The sequence below is a fragment of the Malania oleifera genome, chromosome 3, assembly GCF_029873635.1.
Source record: "Malania oleifera isolate guangnan ecotype guangnan chromosome 3, ASM2987363v1, whole genome shotgun sequence".
Taxonomy (NCBI): Eukaryota; Viridiplantae; Streptophyta; class Magnoliopsida; order Santalales; family Ximeniaceae; genus Malania; species Malania oleifera.
Genome location: NC_080419.1, coordinates 124,894,470 through 124,917,631, shown reverse-complemented (window position 1 = coordinate 124,917,631; position 23,162 = coordinate 124,894,470). Strand labels below are relative to the sequence as shown.

General features: G+C 35.1%; 1 protein-coding gene across 2 annotated transcripts in view; it reads left to right on the top strand.

Moving 5' to 3' along the window:
• Positions 1-23,162, top strand: part of LOC131150973 (uncharacterized) — a 29,463-nt gene that overhangs the window by 5,102 nt on the left and 1,199 nt on the right. The window lies entirely within an intron of this gene.

Sequence of the window (23,162 nt, the reverse complement as noted above, 5' to 3'; positions counted from 1 at the left end):
GATCGACCATTCACACAATACTTATACATGGTATTAAAGTTGATTGCTAATTTTTTCTTTTCCCTCAAATTTTTTTCTTGGTTTCGGAGGTGTCTCTCATGCCTTTCGGTCAAGTGTGTGTTGACTAGTGCTGCACCCAACAAATTTTTTTGGATATTTCTTTGACTGTTGTGGGTCTGTTCTCTTCTAGGATTTTTTTTTTGGTTCTCTGGTTTTCGGTATTTTTGAGGCTTGGTGGTTGTCGGAGCAGCCTTAATCTTGATTTCTCGGCAACTCTGTGATAGAGTAGCTGTCGGAACAGCTTTTTGTTGTTGTTTTCGGTGACTCTCTGTCCTTGTAATTCTCAAAACAGTAGTCTGAGGGTATTGGAGGTGTTACGTGACGTTCCTCTATAGTTTTCTTGGTCCATGATTTATTTTTTTAGTGCAGGCAAGTCGATCTCAATTTTCTATGCACCTGTGCTGATTTATTTTTGGGCTTCTTGATTTTTTGGTACTGTTTGTCTTTCGGCACAGTTTGTTTTTGGTTATTTTGTTTCTGTCTTGGCCTTTTTTTTCTCCTTTATTTAGCATGGACTCCGCACCTATGTGTGTCAAGTTTACAGGCAACAATTATTCTACGTGGGCTTTTCATTTTGAACTTTTCCTTAAGGGAAAAGATCTTTGGGGTCATATTGATAGCACGGATTGTGCACCCAATCCTGATAAATCCAAGGATTCAGCGTCATCTCCTTCATGGGTTGTGCTTGATGCTCGGATTATGTCTTGACTTCTTGGCTCAGTTGAGCCACATATTGTCCCCAACTTGCGGCCTCATCACACCACTCAATTCATGTGGACTTAAAGAAAGTATATCATCAAGATAATGTTGCCCATCGTTTTCGGTTAGAGCATGCGATTGCCATGTTTCAACATGACAATTTTTCCATTCAAGACTATTATTCGGCATTTCTGACTCTTTGGAACGAATATTCTGATTAAGTTACCGCGGATGTTCCTGTTGCCCCTTTTTTCATTATTCAACGTCTTCATAAGACTAGTTGTCGTGATCAGTGAGTATGAATCTGTTCGCTCTTCTCTGCTGAATCGCGCTCTTGTCCCTTCTCTTGATGTTTGTTTTGGTGAGTTACTTTATGAAGAACAACGACTTAGTACTCAAGTTACTCTGGAGCAATGACACCAGTTCAAAAAGAAAAGAAATTGAGAGAGATGTCAACTGACAGCAAAAGCTTTGCTGTCCTCACTTATTTCCTTATTTAAGGAATAATAGGAATATGGTTTTCTTTGCACTCAGTCACAGAGTTGTCGAGAAATCAAGATTAAGGCTGCTCCGACAGCCATCGAGCCTTAGAAATGCCGAAAAGTAATATGGTCTTTCTTTGCACTCAGTCATAATCAGGTTTATGGTGTCAAGAAAGATTGCTCCAGAGTAACTTGAATACTAAGCCGTTCTTCTTCACAAAGTGACTCACCAAAACGAACATCAAGAGAAGGAACAGGAGAGCGATTCAGTAGAGAAGAGCGAACAAATTCATACTTGGGGTAGAGTTTCATAAGAAACTGATCACAACGACTAGTCTCGCGAAAACGTTGAATAATGGAAAGAAATGCAACAAGAACATCCGTGGTAACCAGATCAGAATATTTGTCCCAAAGAGTTAGAAATTCCGAATAATAGTCTTGGATGGAATATTGTCATGTTGAAACATGGCAATCGCATGCTCTAACTGAAAATGATGGGCACTGTTATCTTGATGATATACTTTCTTTAAGTAAGTCCGCATGGATTGAGCGGTACGATGAGGCCGCAAGTTGGGGACAATATGTGGCTCAACCGAGCCAAGAAGCCAAGATATAATCCGAGCATCAAGCACAACCCATGAAGGAGATGATGCTGAATCCTTGGATTTATCAGGATTAAGTGCACAATCTGTGCCATCAATATGACCCCAAAGATCTTTTCCCTAAAGGAAAAGTTCAAATTGAAAAACCCACATAGAATATTTGTTGCCCATAAACTTGGCACCCATAGGTGTGGAGCCCATGCTAAATAAAGGGAAAAAAAGGCCGAGATAGAAACAAAATAACCAAAAAACAAACTGTGCCGAAAGACGAGCAGTACCAAAAAATCGAGAAGCCCAAAAGTAAATCAACATAGGTGTAAAGAAATCCGAGATCGACCTGCCTGCAAAAAAAATAAATCGCGAACCAAGAAAACTGCAGAGGGACGTTGCACAACACCTCCAATACTCTCAGACTACTGTTCCATGAATCACAAGGACAGAGAGTCACTGGAAACAACAACAACAGGCTGTTCCGACAGCCACTTAGTCACAGAGTTGCCGAGAAATCAAGATTAAGGCTTCTCCACCACCGAGCCTCAGAAATATTGAAAATCGGAGAACCAAAAAAAATCCTAGAAGAGAGCAGACCCACAGCAGCCAAAGAAGTATCGAAAAAAAATTGTTGGGTGGAGCACTGGTCAACACAGACTTGACCGAAAGGCATGAGAGACATCTCCGAAACCAAGAAAAAAATTTGAGGGAAAAGAAAAAATTAGCAGTCAGCTCTAATACCATGTCAAAGTATTGTGTGAATGGCTGATCTGTTTGGCCTTGAGTTCAGTATATTAAATACATAGACTTTACGAGAATGCTATACATGGAAAGCAAGTAAGTTCCCGCATGATTCTAGCCCTATGCATGTAAACTATAATCTATCAAATAATGTATGCTAGCTGTACAGAATAATGAATGGAGAAATAAAGAAATAATTGTGGGCTGAAATAAGGAAAGAAGTGTGGACAGCGAAGCTTTTGTTGTCCGTTGACATCTCTCTCAATTTCTTTTCTTTTTGAATTGGTTTGCATCTGATGATGATGAACTTGAGAGGAGTTTGAGGTCATCTGATACTGTTGGTTGGCTCAGACCTGGAAGTGATGCCCTCCCCCCCCCCCAAGGCCATACTTATGCCATCGCCTTTGTTACTTTGCGTTGGCGTTGTTACTCTTGATTGGCTTATATCTAGAGGAGATGGCCTTGCCACTGCACTGCTCCTTTGCTGTTGAATCATAGCCAATGTCGTCACACTCAAAAGATGCCGTAGATTTGCCATGTTGTCTCGTTCTATCTCTCTGCATGAAGACCCTGTTCCCTTTCCCCTTTTTTCTTGATTTTGTCATCCCAAACAAGTTTCATTTTTTGTTTTTGTTTTTAATTTCTGTTTCTAAAATTTTTGACAATTATATCAAGCACACTCCAAACTCCCTTCTAAGATGGCCTTTATGCGCACAAGGACTTTGGAAAAAATTAATACCAATGATGACTTGCTTCAGAAGTGAAGACCTAATAAGTTTCTGTTTACTGATGTGTGTCCTATGTTTTAAGGGTGTGGAGAGTTGATTGTGTTGTTTTTTACATTGTCACTTATGCTGGACCACTCGGACTAAGTTGTTTAGTATGCTTAAAGAGAGTTGGGCGTGCTCTTCCTTTTTAGAGGCGTTTTGTGCATTCAGTGCATTTAGGGAAGGAGAAGGAGAGAGGCTTTGTGGTGGTGTTTGTTTATGGCTATCTTTTGGTGCATATGGATGGAAAGAAATGCCAGAATTTTCAAGATATGGATACTTATATTGTCTTACATTGGTATAGAGTGGCGTTTCTTGCCTCACTGTGAGCTTCACAAATGGGTTTTTTTGGCATTTACCATTGGGCGATCAACATTGGGATTTGGTTGCTTTAATTCTGTAGAGCTGTTTTGCCATTATTTGTTTTTTGGTTTTTGTATTGTTTTTTATCTTCTTTTCTCTTGGAGGATATCTTATCCTCCCTTTTTCTTTCTTTTGTACTCTCTCTCTCGCTAATAAATTACTTTGCTTGATATATATATATATATATAAATGATATGGCAATTACAGTTGCAGCTTGCAACATTTGCTAGGCTCTTTTATGGTGATAGTGTTGACAGGAATGGTGTTATTGCCTATTGAGTTGGAGGTGGTGGGAATTGTGGTTTGTGATTGGTGGTAGTCATATGGTACTAGGAGATGATATTTTGTGTGTGTGTGTGTGAATATGAGAGGGGGAGGTTTGGGGTGGGGAGAGAAAAGGAAAACAATTATTTGTGTGCTAAATATTCAAATAAAATTGTTTATTTAATATTTCATCTCACATTTTTTAAAAAGAAGATTTATAATGCATGCATGTAGCACATGCATCACTTTGGTCACATTTTTAGAGAATTGGATTGTCTATATGGTTCTTTCTCATGCTTGCTGTTTTTTCATCGATGATAGAGAATGTAGCTACTGTTGTATTTTTCTTTCTTTCTTTGTCTTTCTCAATTACCTGATGGGTTACTTTATGTATAAGGTAAATTTGAAAAATAGAGGAGATGATATTGTTTGTGTATGTGTGTGTGAATATAAGAGGGGGAGGGTTGGGGTGGAGAGAGAAAAAGAAAACAATTATTTGTACACAATATCCAAATAAAATTGTTTATTTAATTTTTTAAATAGAATTTTTTTTTAAATGTATGCATGTAGCACAAACATCACTTTGGTCACATTTTTTGAGAATAGGATTGTCTATATGGTTCTTTCTCACCCTTGCTGTTTTTTCATCGATGATAGAGAATGTAGCTACTGTTGTGTTTTTCTTTCTTTCTTTATCTTCCTCAATTACCTGATGGGTTACTTTATGTTTAGGGTAAATCAGAAGAATAGAGTTTTACTCTATTCATCACAAGAAAACCATCCCAAGCAATTTTCACAACTGATGTGGAGTCACATGATTTGGAGCTGTCTCCTCTGCTATGTTATTGTAGTTATAGGGCGCTAGCTCTTCACTTATTGGAATAAGTTGACTTTTTGACAGTCAATAAATTCCAGTAGTCTTAGGGTTCCACATTACTTTTGAAATTATTTTTCTTGTGATGAATAGAGTTCTCCCAAAAACCATAATTTTGATGCAGGATAGCCTTTGAAAGTTTGAGACTAGTAGTTTTATTGCTGAGGAAGGATATTGACTAGGAGAATTTATTCGATGTTGACTAGGAGAATAAATTCAGGAGTAAGGAAAGTTCTTGAAGAACAATAGTGTTGGAGTGGAATAGATGTTCTGCACTTAAAAACTAGAAAGTCTAAGAAAGGAACATAATTTCATTTTATTCTGAAAATCTACCTGCAAGCTTATTATTACATTCCCATGGATCAGACCTTTATTTACTTGGTCACTAAATCACTTAAACAACAAAACCCAACAATTAAATTCCTTATGGTATTGCCACAGAACATTAAAAAATATTTCAATATGGCAATGTGAGTTGCCAAGTTGCTATAGGTTACAATAACTTGTCATAGTTTAGCTTATGAGGAAAACAAATGTGTCAAGTTGCCAATTATTAGTAACACTGATGCCTAATATATGTCCACTAATTAAGTTGTTTAAAGCTATCTTCCTCTGGGTTATGCTAATCCTAGTATTATGAAAATCCCAATAAACCCAAATTTCTGCTAATTAATTTGCCTAGCTTCAAATTGAAAGAAAAAAAAAAAAAAAAGTGAGTTGCCAAGTTGCTATAGGTTACAATAACTTGTCATAGTTTAGCTTATGAGGAAAACAAACATGTCAAGTTGCCAATTATTAGTAACACTGATGCCTAATATCTGTCCACTAATTAAGTTGTTTAAAGCTATCTTCCTCTGGGTTATGCTAATTCTAGTATTATGAAAATCCCAATAAACCCAAATTTCTGCTAATTAATTTGCCTAGCTTCAAATTGAAAAAAAAAAAAAAAAAATTGAAGAAATTGGTTGGCATTGTACTTTAAAAAAAATATTGACAATGAATGAAAAGGCATCTTTACAGGGAGTGTTCTAGTGTAGAACTCCTAAAGTTTAAACTATTCTCCTAAATATCCATTTAATGAAAGCATCTTAATACAAGTAAGAGAACTTTTATGTGGGTTAATTGTGTAACTTTAAAGCCAAATGCGATCGCTCATGGTCTTGCCCTAAAACTTCGTACTAGGATCCACACACTTCTTTTCCTCCTCCTGCTTAACCATCCCAGCAAATGATGTTGCATTGCAAATGAACAGCATTCTCATCTCTTCGTGCTGTACTTTGCGGCCAATAGTTTGTGGATAGGTGGTTTTCTTACTTTAGAGAGTTGAATCTCTCCAAACTCTTTGGAAGCTCCCTTGCTTATGCTCCCAATGAGGTTTAGTAGAAAACGTTCATGGGAGTTGATCTAGACGGACACATTGTAAAGGACGCGATAAAGGTTATGAGAGGATTCATAAAGTTCATTATTATGGAGGTAAAATGCATATTGTAGACTTCGCCATATCATCCAATCTTGTTATAATGAATACCTATTTTAAGAAAAGAGAACTTTTAATAACCTTCAAGAGTAGACAAAATAAAAGTCAAATTGATTTTTTCTTATCTAGGAAGGGATATTTCTTATCATGCAAGGATTGTAAAGTTATCTTGGGTGAAAGTTTGACTGCACAACATAGTGTTCTAGTGTTAGATATAAGTACTAAAAAATTGAAGAAAGAGAGTGACATAAATCAGTGCAAGAGAACTAGTTGGTGGAATCTGTGGGGAAAAATATAGTAAAATTTAAAAATAAAATGTTCAAAGAAGGTGGTTGGACAATAGGAGATAAGGTAGATGCAAATACTCCGTGTAGTTGGATGGTTAGCTATATTAACAAGATAGCAAAAGAAATTCTAGGTGAATTTAGGGAAATATTCTCAGTCAATAAAGAAAGTTGGTGGTGGATCAAGAGGTCCAAAAAGCCGTAAAGTCAAAAAGATTTTGGTATAAAACTTGACGAAATTGGAAAAATATAGAATACTTTGAAAAATACAAAATGCAAGAAAATGCAAAAAAGCCATTAGTGAAGCTAAACATAGAACTTGTAAAAATTTATATGAAAGACTAGATACAAAAAAAGGGGAAATAGACATTCAAACTTGCTAGAGTTAGAGAGAGAAAGGGCAAGGACTTGTATATGTAGAATGTATACAGATTAAGGATGATAATGTTTTAGGTAAGGAAGAAAATATAAAAAAGAGATCATAACAACAACAATAACAAAACCAAGCCATAAGTCCCACTAGGTGGGGTCGGCTATATGAATCATTTTCCGCCAATTTATGCGATCATGGATCATTTCTTTTGACAGATTCAGGGCTATTAAATCTTAACTCACTATCTCCTCCCAAGTTATTTTAGATCTACCCCTACCCCTTTTAATGCCCTTCACAGTAACTAACTCACTTTTCCTCACTGGTGCACTATGTGGCTTACGTTACAAGTGTCCATACCATTTGAGTCGTCTCTCCTTTATCTTATCATCTATAGGAGCTACACCTAACTTACTGCGAATATTGTTCATTTCTTAATTTATCGTTCAATGTTATACCACTCATCCATTTAAGCATTTTCATCTCGGTAACTTTTACTTTTTGGATATTATGTTTCTTCGTCGCCCAACATTCCGATCCATATAGCATAGCTGGTCTTATAGCTGTCCTATAAAACTTCCCTTTCAATTTTAAGGGTATTCTACGATCACAAAGCACACTTGAAGCACTTCTCCATTTTACCCAACTTGCTTTAACTCTATGCATTATATCATCTTCAATTTTTCCCTCAGCTTGCATAATAGATCCAAGGTATCGAAATCTACAAGTTCTATTTATTTCTTCATCATCAAGTTTAACTTTGTCTCCAATATTCCTCCTATCATTACTAAAATTACATTTCATATATTCTGTCTTATTTCTACTTATCCTAAAGCCTCTAAATTCCAAAGCTTTTCTCCATAATTCTAACTCAGCCTCTATTCTGCCCCTAGTTTCGTCAATTAATACGATATCATCTGCAAATAACATACACCATGGAACCTCCTTTTGAATACTCTTAGTCAATTGGTCCATCACTAAAGCAAAAAGATAAGGGCTTAAAGCAGATCCTTGATGTACACCTATGGTGATTGGAAACTCTCTAAATTCTCCATCTATAGTCCTTACGCTAGTCATTACTCCATTGTACATATCCTTAATGACATCGGTATATGTTGGAATTGGTGTATTCCCAAGAGGGGGGGTGAATTGGATATTTAAAAATTTTCTCCTAGGTCAATTGAAATTCCACAAACAGTATTACACAAATTTAGGATCTTTCTATATAATTAGAAACCCAATTAAATATTCAAACAATTAAACACATGTATAGCATATAATAAATCAAACTTAAAACATACATGCGCTGCAATTGAACGTGCGGAAAAAAAATAGGGGGCCGACAAAATTTTTTTATCAGGGTTCGGCCAATACTGCCTACGTCCCTGCCTCTAACTCGCAAGCCCGATGATTCCACGAATGCTCACTTGCGGGTGGAGCGACACCGATTACAACACCTTACAGGATGGTGCATCTAGTTCTCCTAACCGAGTTTGAACCAGTTCGGGACTTTCTTAACCAGGTTTAAGTCTATCCGGCGCTCTCCTAACTGAGTCTGAGCAATTTAGGACTTTTCATAGGGCAAGTCTCCCTCTTTCGACCACACGTCGGAATACAACAAATATTCAATTTGTGTACAATAAAGATGCTTCTTACACTAAGCAGATATGTACTCCAATATATTCAATGCACTCACAGATGATGGGAGTTTAGGCTCAAGTGATATCTTGTTAATACAATGTATCAACTCACTACAATATGTATATCTATATGTATATGTGTGAGTGAGTGAGATCCTTGATTCTAGATGGTATATTCACAATATAAATGATCAAAGAATCTTAACAACCCTAAACAAATATCTCAATAATACTTTTCAAATATGAAGCACAATGGATATTAGGGTTTAAGCTTGCTAGAAGATATTTTGTCAGAATCACGAAGCAAGCTTATGAATCTTGCAATAAGGATGCAAGATCTCAAGCTATGGAAGGTTTTTCCCAATCAAATATTTATAAGTAAAATTCTATGGGAAAAGCATTTAAGCTAACTCTCAACAATCAGTATTAACAAATGCAAATATAGGAGAGAGTTTAAGCTTCTGATTATGCTTTGAAAATCTCACAATAAAATCTACTCGACCTAACTTCAAGATGCAATTAAGATGCAAATAAGAAGGTGAGATCTAAGTTCTCTTTCTAGAAAGATATGCAAGCAACAATATGAAAGAGAGTGAAAAGTTTTGCTTGTATGTGAGTAAAAATATCAAGATTAGCACAAGAATTTTAGAGAGAAAATATTCCTAATTAAAAATGCTAATCACCCTTAATTTGACCAAATGAAGGGGTTATTTATAGAATTCCCATAAAATATAACCGTTGGGGACATAAAAGGAATTTTGGAGAAAGTTTAATGGGGTTTAATTAAAATTAACCTTGGTTTACCGTGGTAAAACCTTGGCAACCTAAAGGGTTTGGTCGACTAAGGGTAAGGGCCGGTCAACCAACCTGTGTAAACCTTGCATTTTTAATCAAAGCCCGGTTGACCAGAGAAGCATGATGGTCGACCATCTTTGGGCGATTTTGAACCCTTTCTGGGTTTAGTCGACCAAGGCAAAAGGTTGGTTGACCATCTATGCCAAGGCAATTTTGAACTGTATGGTTGGTCGACCAAGGCAGGTGGAAAAGTAAGATTTGTATAGGTTGGCCGACCGAGGAAGGTTAGTTCAAAAACAGCTCGGTCGACCAAGACAAGTCAAACATTTGACTTTCTCTCTTTTCGGTCGACTGAGACATTTATAACACCAAGGGGTCGGTCGACCGAACCCCTTGAAGAATCAAGGTTATGCCCCTCTTTGACCAAATAATTTTTATCCCTGTTATTATAAGTATGACATTATGGCTTAAGGGATTCCTATGGTCATTCTATGGTCTTTTGAGCTCATTCATCCCATCACGCATGCAATGCAATTATTAAAGATCAAAACTTAAGTATTAAATGCATTTACAATAAAAGGTAAACGTCTTCTTCTTCTTTTGCTCTTGTGGATGGAAAAAATGCCGGATGATGTGAGCTTTAAGTTTCGTCCAAGCTTCCATTTCTCCTGTATCTTATGTTTGTGCTGTTATGTAAACCCGTTCACACACTAATTGCACACATAAGATACTTGTGCTTTGTCAGCATCAAAATAGGGATCACATTCAAAAAGTCAACAATCTCCCTTCTTTTTGATGATGACAAACGCACCAGAGCAAAATGGGTTCAACCAGAAAGGGCTCCCCCTAACACTATGCAGAGCTTAAAAATAAACCATAAAGTTTTAAGCATATTTAAGAAAGAAGACATTTCAACTAAATTATGCATTTAATTTTAGCAATAAGGTACAAACACAGACATGCATGCAACTCAGATGTTTAACCCCCTTTTAAGAATTATTTTCAAACATTTTGCTCAGAAAGATTCTCCCCCTTTTGTCATCAGCAAGAGGGATAAGTTATAAAACCATTTGAGCATTAAAATTCTCCTCCTTTTTAGTATAAGATATGGGCATGTAAAAAATTCTTAGCTCAAGAGAACTCCCCCTATTTTAAAAAAATTTGGGCACACACAAAAAGATATAATTGTTTTGAAAAATATGGCAATTGAGCACATAGATCAATATAACTGGTCACTTAAGATTAAAGTAGCATGACAAACAAGGTTAGACTAGAATTATCCACAAACCTTTGCAAGTTGGTTTGAGTATGATTTCAGTCTAATAGGTTCACATTCATTTTCATATTTAATCAACAAACTAGTTGTGCAATATATAATAATAATAATAATAATAATAATAATAATAATAATAAGGCAAGATATAAAGAATTTTAACTTTTAAAGTGTTTCTTGCCATAAAGCATTTGAAAAATCCCCCTTTGATGATTTCAAAATGTACTGAGGATGATGCTTGCTGAAAAAGAAACTTTAATGCAAGGCTCAAGCAAGCATCATTGTTCTGGATTAAACATTTAAGCACAAGTCATAACATAACCAGAACAGGCAACCATATGGATCCTAAAAATATCAAAACAATTTGAAACCAAGGATCACATGGCAGAACCTAAGACACTGGCTAAACCATATATTTCAAATCAAGATTTTCAATAAAATCATTATAATTAAGCACATGCCACAGATAGTTCAACATTAGATCTAAGTAGAAATTATTGGTGAGCATAACAAGATAAGAAAGTATATTTAGATGCTCCCCCTATGAAATTGAGTAGTTGCTTAGATGCTTTTAAGTGCTTATACTTATCAAAGATTAATTTGGGTTTAAGTGTAAAACAGTATAAGCAATTAATAATAAGAATAACTATATTGAACATGGTTCAAAATCGCGGTAGTGGGTAACGTCGCGTAACGGTCGCGGGTGTCGTGGGACGTGGGAGACGCGGGTGTTACATAACGGGAAGCGGGCATAACAGCTGTGAATTTTTTTCACACATGCGCAACCATGCCAAAATTGAAAAATAAGCATGAAATCCATTAATGCATGATTTTTAATGAATTTTGACAACCTTCATTCAACCTACAAATGCTTTTTAATAGGCATTATGATTTTTATATTAATTTTAGTGCGCTGCTTACAAAAAAAGGCATATTTTTTTAAAGTTTACATTAGTTTAATGGGTAAAAAAGATGTAGAAATGTAATTAAAATGAAGAATCAATTGATTAAAGACATAAAGTTACTTAAAATGAGTCAATAGACCCAATAATTTATATTACAATACAATAATTTATATTACAATTTACAATTTAAAAAAATAAATATGGAATTGTAAATCTTACAATTTAATTATTTAAATGGTAGTGTACTTGAGTCACTTGAGACTTGACTAATTGTGTAGAAATTAGGATTTATTATAAATTTTAGATCTAATATTAAATTATTAATAGTTAAGGTATTTAAAAAAATAATTATGTAGAATATTAATTAATAATTTTTTACTAAATCTGTACTTTAACTCTCTATCTTTATAAATTTTATGTTTTAATAATTTTATACTAATTTTTTTATTTTAATTAATAAATTCTACTTATATAATCATTTATAAATTTGCATACTAATTAAATAATAAATATAAACTGAAATTATAAAATAAACTAAATTATTAATTTAGAATAAATTGGTAATTTACAATTACATTAACCAATGAAGTAGAAGAACTGAAGAAACATGCCCACTCCCGAGTCCCGAGTCCCCACCGAAGCTGCAAGAGAGCTGCAACCTGCAAGCGCCCAAAATTTGGGGGAATCGAAGGCTTCAAAACTTATTTTTGGAGCTGCGACTGCGAGCCTGCGAATGGAGGCGACCTGGAGACGAATTGACGAAGAGGGAAAAATCGAAACACCTTCAAGGGAAAAATCAAACACCTTCAAGACGAACTGCCAGTCAGCTGACCTGCGATGGCTGCGAACTGCGAAGAACACCTTCAAGGCAAAAATCGAAGCTAATTTTGGGGATTTTGAAGCTTCAGATCCGTAGATTGAAGGTGTACAAAAGAGACGAAGAGTGAAAGAGGGAACAACACAACAAATCGAAGCTTCGAAGCTGCTTTTGTTTCTTTGGAGGCTTCAAATGAGGAGATCTAAGCTAGATGATGGAGAGAGACACACAAAATGGAGCCGATTTGAGGAGATAAGGAAGGTATGCAGTAGTGTAAGGGGCTGTAGGCTGTAATGTGTCGTAACGGACGTTATGGGTCGTAACGTTAGTGTAACAGCCGTTTTCAGCCGTTACGGTTCTGTAACGGCCGTTACGCACGTGAATTTTCTGCTCACCGCTAATGCGGGCTGTAACGGAATCGGAGAGATGATTTTCCGTTACATAACGGCCGTTATTTAATACCATGATACTGAGTATCGATTCAATGATCTTTATCACTTGACTAGTATAGTCTCCCTATAGACTATAGATGCATAAGAAAAGATATATTAAGGCATGATTTAATGTTCATAACCCTGAGTACAATCCATATCTAATCATATAGCTTTAAGAGCTGGATATGATGTTCGGGTTTCAAGAAGAGCCTCAATATTCAAAAAAGCTAAATATGTGTGATGCATATGAGTCCTTTATGTTCTTTCTATAGGGATGGAGCACAACTCTTCTGAATAGGTGATGATTATGTAAGTATGAAATTATATTCAATAAATTTTCACTCATACTTTCAAAAAATTTTAGCGTTATTTTTATCATAATTATCTTTGTACAAGGTTTTATTTTGGGAAAAAAATTAATAAAATTTCGGCAGCATGCCGTCTGTAAGTCAGATATTTTTCCATAAAACCTGTACCTGATAATTGGTTATTTTTAGTAGATAATTCATATAAAGCATGCAACAACCTAATTCTACTACTAGTATGCAATTCTCATCATTGCATCAGCCATGCAGGTGACATTCAATACAAGCATGCATTTTAGTAGACAATTAACTCAAGATATTGAGTATAGCTCAATGATAGTTCGTGCTAGGAAAAGATATAAACTATCCATCAAAGAAATTTAACCATTTATTGAATTATGGATAGTGTGTTGCAATGCTGCACTTATATGGGCATATAAGCATAAATGATACAAGATAATAAGAGCGTTTTAATTTATATGGCCATGAAAGATATAAGCTCCCCCTGAGTTATGCACTGTTACCTTCATATGCCTTTATCAATTTTAAAAAAATTTAGCCAAGTACACTAAATTTTCAATGATTCAAACTTGGTCGTGAATGCTTTGGCTTAGAGGACCAAAAAATAACAAGTAATACTTCTTCAGGGTCATAAGCCTCCATTTGCCTCTATTCTTATGAATTTCAACTCATGAGAGGCATAAGATCGAATGGCTTTGAATTTTAACTACATGTGCATAGGTCTCTTTGAAATTTCATTTCACCATCTAGATTTGAAACCTAGTGCAACCACTTTAGCCATTCAAAATCATTTGAAGCTCTAAAAGATTTGATTGAAGTTTGAGAGCTTGTAGGAAAAGTGAATACTCTTAAGGATTAAATTTCTATTATGTTCATAAGAGTATTCAGAAGTGATTACGAATGGACAAAATTCAAGATATATTCGTAGAAGAGAACATGTCCAAACAAATTGGGCAAAGAGCATTATGAGTATATGAACGTTCTTGAATGATGCTCTTTGGTGATTGGAAAGTATCCTTTAGATATGATCACACTTTTGAGCAAGGATACCAACCAAGGAGTGGATGATACTTTACCAGATATGATCGTGGAGTGGTAAAGTTTGCCACTTGAGGAAGACGGCATTATCATGAATCAAAATTAGAGAATTTTACATTTAGAGCACAAGGGATTATTTTGATTGAACAATAAGACTTGAATATCTTAGTCGATGTCTCTAATTTTGATTTCAGAAGGATGTCTTTGAATAAACACTTAATAAATATGGAGTTTATAATGATCAGTGCTTATGACTTAGAGTGATGACTAATATTTGGTCAAGGCTTTTAGTCACCAAGAAGAGTTTTAGGATAAGATGATATATAGTATGAAATGGATTTCCTAAAGGTCAAACTTGTGCAATGGACAAAATATGCTTAACTGAGGATTTTCAAACTTTAAGCAAGGATTAAGCATTAAGATTTATTTGCCAGGAAAAGGTGCCTTGTCCATTTGGAAGTGGATTTTCCTTTTAGCATGCAATATCCAATGATTTCGTATTTTACCCAATCATTATGATGTTTATGCATGAAGTTCAGATTGGATAAATTCCTTGAATTTTTGTATTGGCTAAACTTTCTTGTAAGTCTTAGGATAATAATAGTATAGTGAATGCATATACTAAGATTCGACATTTTGAGCCCAAACCACTTCCTATGCCTTTTAGTCATCATTACTCCTAAACCCAAGAACTAAGAAAGAATTAAGCAATTATTCCAATTGGAATCCATTCTTCTTTAGGTCTTGAGAGGTTTGCTTTCATAATCACCCATATCATCTTCTTTTCTAAGCCTCGTGATTGGGTATGCCATCTCATTTTACAAAATAAGCAAGTTTTGTATGTATGTGAAGGAGCATGCTTATTTATTCTATTTTCGCTTGATGAGGCATAGAAATGATTGTGATATTTATAAGCCAAGCCCGTACTCTTTTTGAAAAGATTTTTCTTTTTGATTCCTAAGGGTTTAATATGATTATTCTTTTCATTTTTAACTTTGAGTGTAACTCTAGAATAATTATCCATTTCTTCTTCTAAGCAGATAATTTTTAATATCTTCTTAATCTTTCTCTTTTCTAAGGTGGCATGATAATCTTTTATTTCTCCAAATTGCTTTGCCACCCTTTTATTTTCCTTTTTCAAGATCATTTTCTGCTTAGACATCCTAACTAGAACCTTACGTATTTTTAATAAAGTATTCTTTAGTTTTTCAGGAGAGGACATGCTTTCATTATAAATTTCAGCAATTGATTCGTCACAAGATTTATCAAAATAATTATCACATGAATCAATGCATGCATTATAGACAGACTTATCATAGAGGTCATCCGATGATTCTTCGTAAGATATATTGCAACATTGAGCGCACGAATCATCAAACGATATAGAGTGAGGATTATATACCTCGTTGTCTGCTAATGCAATTAGCCTATGATCTGCCACTACCTGATCATTTGAGCTTGGAGCTTCTGCAGTGGCAGTCTCTTCTTTCTTCGTTACTCCATACCTCCTGTCTAGCTTTTCTCATATATCCTTGGCACTAGAGCATGTCATGATCTCAAGAAAAATATTATAATTTAAAGCACAATACAGTAGATCCATGACATGTGAATTTGCATGCAACAAATTAATATCATTTTCATTTTCAAGCATACAAATTCCCTTATCAATCACTTGCCAGACCCCCCAGTCCTTTGATTTTATAAAAACGCTCATTCTAATTTTTCAATGGGTGTAATTGACACCACAAAATACAGGGGGCCTAATAAGTGACTGTCCCTCACCGAATAAGGATACATCAATGTGAGCCATTGCGATCTTTTGCAAAAACGTTTAAGTCTATGCAATGAGACTCTGATACCAATTGTTGGAATTGGTGTATTCTCAAGAGGGGGTAAATTGGATATTTAAAAATTTTTTCTTAAGTCAGTTTGAAATTCCACAAACAATATTACACAAATCTAGGGTCTTTCTATATAATTAGAAACCCAATCAAATATTCAAATAATTAAACACATGTATAGCATTAATAAATCGAACATAAAACATACATGAGCTGAAATTGAACATGCGGAAATAAAATAGAGGGCCGACACAAAATTTATTGTTGTGTTTCTATCAATACTGCCTATGTCCTCGCCTCTAGCTCGCGAGCTCGAGGATTCCACTAATGCTCACTTGTGGGTGGAGCGACACCGATTACAACACCTTACAGGATGGTGCACCTAGTTTTCCTAACCGGGTCTGAATAAGTTCGGGACTTTCTTAACCGGATCTAAGTCTATCCGGTGCTCTCCTAACTGATTCTGAGCAATTCGGGATTTTTCACAGGGCAAGTCTCCCTCTTCCGACCACATGTCGGAATACAACAAATATTCAATTTGTGTACAATAAAGATGCTTCTTACACTAAGCAGATATGTACACCAATATATTCAATGCACTCATAGATGATGGGAGTTTAGGCTCAAGTGAGATCTTGTTAATACAATTTATCAACTCACAACAATATGTATATCTATATGTATATGTGTGAGTGAGTGAGATCCTTGATTCTAGATGGTATATTCACAATATAAATGATCAAATTATCTTAACAACCCTATGCAAATATCTCAATAATACTTTTCAAATATGAAGCACAATGGGTATTAGAGTTTAAGCTTGCTAGAAGATATTTTGTTAGAATCTCGAAGCAAGCTTATGAATCTTGTAACAAGGATGCAAGATCACAAGCTATGAAAGATTTTTCCCAATCAAATATTTATAAGTAAAATACTATGGGAAAAACATTTAAGCTAACTCTCAACAATCAGTATTAACAAATGCAAATATAGGAGAGAGTTTAAGCTTCTGAGTATGCTTTGAAAATCTCACAATAAAATCTACTCAACCTAACTTCAAGATGCAATTAGGATGCAAATGAAGAAGGTGTGATCTAAGTTCTCTTTCTAGAAAGATATGCAGGCAACAATATGAAAGAGAGTGAAAAGTTTTGCTTGTATGTGAGTAAAAATATCAAGATTAGCACAATAATTTTAGAGTGAAAATATTGCTAATAAAAAATGCTAATCACCCTTAATTTGACCAAATGAAGGGGTATTTATAGAATTGCCATAAAATATAACCGTTGGGGACATTGAAGGAATTTTGGAGAAAGTTTAATGGGGTTTAATTAAAATTAACCTTGATTTACCACAGTAAAAACTTGGCAACCTGAGAGGTTCAGTCAACCAAGGGTAAGGGCCGGTCGACCAACCTATGTAAACCTTGCATTTTTAATCAAAGCTCGGTTGACTAGAGAAGCATGATGGTCGACCATCTTTGGGCGATTCTGAACCCTTCGTGGGTTCGGTCGACCAAGGCAAAAGGCTGGTTGACCATCTATGAGGTTTGGTCGACCAAGGCAATTTTGAACTGTATGGCTGGTCGACCAAGGCAGGTGGAAAAGTAAGATTTGTATAGGTCGGTCGACCAAGGAAGGTTAGTTCAAAAACAGTTCGGTCGACCAAGACAAGTCAAAAATTTGACTTTCTCTCTTTTCGGTCGACCGAGGCATTTATAACACCAAGGGGTCGGTCGATTGAGCCCCTTGATAAACTAAGGTTATGCCTCTCTTTGACCTAATAATTTTTGTCCTTGTTATTATAAGTATGACATTATAGCTTAAGGGATTCCTATGGTCATTCTATGGTCTTCTGAGCTCATTCATCCCATCACGCCTGCAATGCAATCATTAAAGACCAAAACTTAAGTACTAAATGCATTTACAATAAAAGGTAAACGTCTTTTTCTTCTTTTGCTCTTGTGGATGGAAAAATGCCGGATGATGTGAGCTTTAATTTCCGTCTAGGCTTCCATTACTCCTGTATCTTATGTTTGTGCTGTTATGTAAACCTATTCACACACTAATTGCACACATAAGATACTTATGTTTTGTCAGCATCAAAATAAGGATCGGACTCAAAAAGTCATCAGTATACCTACTACATACACCTTTTTTTTCTAAAACCCACCATAGAACTTCCTTAGGTATCCTGTCATATGCTTTCTCAAGGTCAATAAATATCATATGCAAGTCCTTCGTCTTTTCCTTAAACTTTTCCATTAATCTTCTTAAAAGATATATAGCTTCTGCGGTAGATCTCTCAGGCATAAAACCAAATTGATTTTCTGAGACCTTCGTTTCTAACCTTAATCTTTGTTCAACTACCCTTTCCCATAGTTTCATTGTATGACTCATAAGTTTAATTCCACGATAGTTATATTAATTTTGAATATCTCCTTTATTTTTGTATATAGGTATTAAAGTGCTTTTCCTCCATTCATTTGACATTTTCTTAGTTTTTATAATTGTATTAATTAAATTAGTTAACCATATAATTCTGTTATCACCCAAGCATTTCCAAACTTCAATTGGGATGTTATCTAGTCCCATAGCTTTCCCATTTTTTTATCTTTTTTAGTGCAAACTTAACTTCGTTAACTCTAATTTTGCGAATAAATCTCATATTTTTAGTTGTCTCCTTATTTGACAATTCTAAGTTTAAGCCTTCTATTTGGTTTTCATTAAATAACTTACTAAAGTAACTTCGCCATTTTTCTTTAATATCTTCGTCCTTAACCAAGACAATATTCTCCTCACTTTTTATATATTTTATATTTCCTAAGTCCTTACTCTTCCTTTCTCTAGTTTTAGCAAGTTTAAATATATCTCTTTTCCCTTCTTTTTTATCTAATCTATCATACAAACTATTAAATGATCTGTATTTAGCTTCACTAACAGCCTTTTTGCATCTTTTCTTACCTCCTCATACTTTTCAAAGTTATCCCTGTTTTTGCATTTTTGCTACGTTTTATACCAAAGTCTTTTTGTCTTTATGATTTTTTGTATATCTTTATCCAACCACCAACTCTCTTTGCTATTCGAGAATCTTCCCTTTGATTCACCTAAAATCTTTTTTGTTAGCTTTTTAATAGAGTTAGCTAATCTAATCCAAAGAGTATTTGTATCTATCCCATCCTCTATGGTCCAATCCTCATCTTTGATCATTTTATCTTTAAATTTTATTATATTTTCTCCTTTTAGGTTCCACCATCTAGTTCTCTTACATTGATTTATTTTATCCTTTTTCTTCCATTATTTAATACATATATCTAACACAAAAGACTCTATGTTGTGTGGTTAGACTTTCACCTGGAATAACTTTACAATCCTTGCATGATAAACGATCTACCCTCCTAGTTAAAAAAAAAAAAAAATCCATTTGACTTATATTTTGTCTACTTTTAAAGGTTATTAAGTGTTCTTCTCTCTTCTTAAAACAAGTATTCATTATACTAAAATCATATGATATAGCAAAGTCTAAGATCATCTCCCCAGACTCATTTTTGTCTCCATATCCATATCCTCTATGTATCCTCTCATAATTTTTATTGTCTTTTCCAACGTGTCCATTTAGATTTCCTCCTATAAATATTTTCTTAGTCCCTGGTATGCCTTGTATAATACTATCCGTATCTTCCCAAAATTGTCTCTTAAGATTTTATGCTAAGCCGACTTGAGGAGCATAAGCACTAATGATATTTATTATCTCTTTTCCTAATACCATCTTGATTTTTATAATTCTATCCCCTACTTTATTTACATCAACAACACTATCTTTTAAGTTTTTATCTATAACAGTGTTTTAAAAGGCGAGGGCGTAAGGTGAGGCGTTTTACCCTCTGCGAATTTTGGGCTTGTATTTTTAAAATAATTAATAATTAAAAAAAATTATATATAGTAGAAAAATGAGAAAAATATTAGAATAATGGAGAAAAAAATAAAAATATAATTCTTAAGTATTAAAAATAAGCCATAAGTTTTCAAACAGAAGATAAAAAGCCAAATTACAAATTTCTCTAGCCTGTTAAGGGGTTGTTTGGGAGACGCTTGAAACTTCTCCAGCTTGAACCCAACTCTTATGAGAAAATGGAAATAATTTTTAATATTCATTTAGTCAACTCTTGGTTGATTGTACAAATAATATGGTTAGACCCGTCTGACAGAGACTTCGAGAGGGAGAGAGAGAGAGAGTAGAGGCTTCGTAGAAGCGTAAGAGTGAGCAGACGCTTCGAGCTTCGAGCGGAGGGTTCGTCGATCTTCGAGTAGAGGCTTTGTCGAGGCGTAAGAGAGAGTAGAGGCTTCGATAGAGAGCAAAGGCTTCGAAAGAGAGAGCAGAGGCTTCACCGAGCTTTGTCGAGTCTTTGAAAGAGAGAGCAGAGGCTTCGTTGAGGCTTTGAGAGAGAGCAGAGGGTTCGTCGAGTTTCGTCCAAGCTTCGAAGAGAGAGCGAAGGCTTCATTAGGCTTTGGCGACAGAGCAGAGGAGAAGAAGCTTCGCAGGAGAGAGAGGGAGGATAGGGTTTCAGTGTGTTTTGGGTTCTGGACTTACGAATACCGAAAGGCGTACGCCTTACATATGAGGCGTAAAAAAGCATGGTTTTTTGGCTGAGGCGTACGCTTTATTGGATTTACGCTTTTACACATACACCTTTAGGTGTTTTTGTCCGAAAACGCTCAAGGCGCGCCTCAAAAACACCTTTCAAAACACTGATCTATAATAATTCCTACTTCATTCTTATGATTTTCTTTTCCAAGTGTACAAAAGTTTAAATCCTGATTTATCAATTTCTCTAGCTTTCTCTCCCACCCACTTAGTTTCTTGAAGGTTAATTGTATTAATTCTTCTTCTGATCATTGTATCCACAATTTCCATGCTTTTACCCGTTAGTGTCCCAATATTCCAAGTTGCTAATCTAATCCTAGTTTCTTGAACTAGCATCTTTACCTGTCCACGTCCAGAATGATGCAGGATTGAAGGCTACTTTAATAGGTTATCTAATGAAAACTAGATTGAAGGCTTAAATTTTAAAGTGACAAATAAGGAAAATGCAAAAAAAATATGAGATTTATTCGCAAAATTAGAGTAATTGAAGTTAAGATGGCCTTAAAAAAATGAAGTGAAAATCTATAAAATCAAATAGCATCCCAATTGAAGTTTGGAAATGTCTAGGGGATAGTGGATGTATTTGGTTTACAAATTTATTCAACATAGCTATAAAAACAAAGAAAATGAGAAATGAATGGAGGAAGAGCACATTAATTCCTATATGCAAAAATAAAGGTGATATTCAAAATTGTAATAACTATTGTGGAATTAAACTTGAGTCATACAATGAAACTGTGGGAAAGGGTAATTGAATATAGAATAAGGTTAGAAACATGGTATTACGTATTAGAAAATCAATTTGGGTTTATGCTTGGATCTTTTAAGAAGATTAAATAGAAAATTTTAGGGAAAAGAAGAGGGACTTGCATAGGGATAGGGTACCTAGAGAAGTTTTATGGTGGGTTTTAAAAAAAAGAGAGTATACGTGGTGTTTATTGACATAGAGAAAGCCTATGATAGGGTGCCTAGGGAAGTTCTATGGTGGGTTTTAAAAAAGAAGAGAGTGTATAGTAGGTATATTGATGTTATTAAGGATATGTATGATAAAATGATTAGCACTCAGGTTAAGGGACTAGGGATTTTGCAATCATAATAAGTGTGCATCTAGGATCTGCTTTGAGCCTGTATTTTTTCATTCTATTGATTGATGAACTCACTAGGAGTATCCAAAATGAGGTACCATGGTAGTTGTTTGCAAATGATATTGTGTTGATTGACGAAAGTAAGGAGAGAAGCTTTAGAATCTAGAGGTTTGAGAATAAATAGAAATAAGATGGAATATATGAAATGTAGTTTTCAGCTATGGTAAGAGGAATATAGGAGAAAAAGATTAAACATGGTGGGCAAGAAATTAATAGCACTAGGTTTTGATGTGTTGGATCTATCATGCAACTGGAAGGAGAAATTGAAGAGGATGTAGTACATAGAATTAAAGTAGGTTGGCTAAAATGGAGGAGTGCGTCGTGAATGCTATGTGATCATAGAGTACACTTAAAGCTAAAGGGAAAGTTCTATAGGACATCTATAAGAGTAGCCATGCTTTATGGAGCAGAATGTTGGGCAACTACAACAACAACAACAACAACAAAACCAAGCCTTAGTCCCATTAAGTGGTAATGTTGGGCAACTAAGAAACAAAATAAATGCGAATATTAAGGTGAATTAGTGGTATAAAATTAAAGGATAAATCAAGGAAAATACATATTTGTAATAAGTCAGGCCTAGTGCCGCCGGTTGAAGACACGATAAGGGAGGGGCAACTTAGATGGCTTGGACATTTGAAACATAGACCAAATAGTGCACTAGTGAGGAGGAGTGAGCTCGTTACTGTTACCGGTAGTCGAAGGGGTAAGGGTAGATCTGAAATGACACAGAATGAGATTGTGAAGAGGGATTAAATAGATCTTAAGCCAAGGAAAATGCCCTTGACGTGTGAATTGGCAGAAATGGATTCATGTAGCCAACTCCACCTAGTGGGACCTGAGGCTTGGTTTTTTTTTTTTTTTTGTTATTGAAGGAAGGATGCTAGAATGCTGTGGTGTTTTGGGCATCTGATTGGAGAGAAATGCTCTAATGTTCAAGGGCCCATCTTTGTCTTTGAAGTTGCTTGGGAGAAAAGGTCTTCTTGCATCTTACAAGCTTCTTTGTCTGCTTGCTTCATGGGAATTGCATACAGGCTTTCAGTGGGATTCTTTGGCTTTGCAGGGTTGATAAATTTGGTTTTAGCTAATCAATTTTGTATTTTTATTTTCCTTTTTGTTTCTTATTCTTATAGGAGGACATCTTATGCTCCATTCTTTTTAATTTCTCCCCCGATCACAATATATTTCTCTTTTCATTATATCAAATATCTTCCCTCCACCCCCCCCCAAACAAAGCATGCGTGTGTGTGCATGTGTTGTCCATGTGAGTGATGAGGCATAACTGATCTTCATCAATGGTTTTACATGCTGGAAAATTTGGAAATGGGTT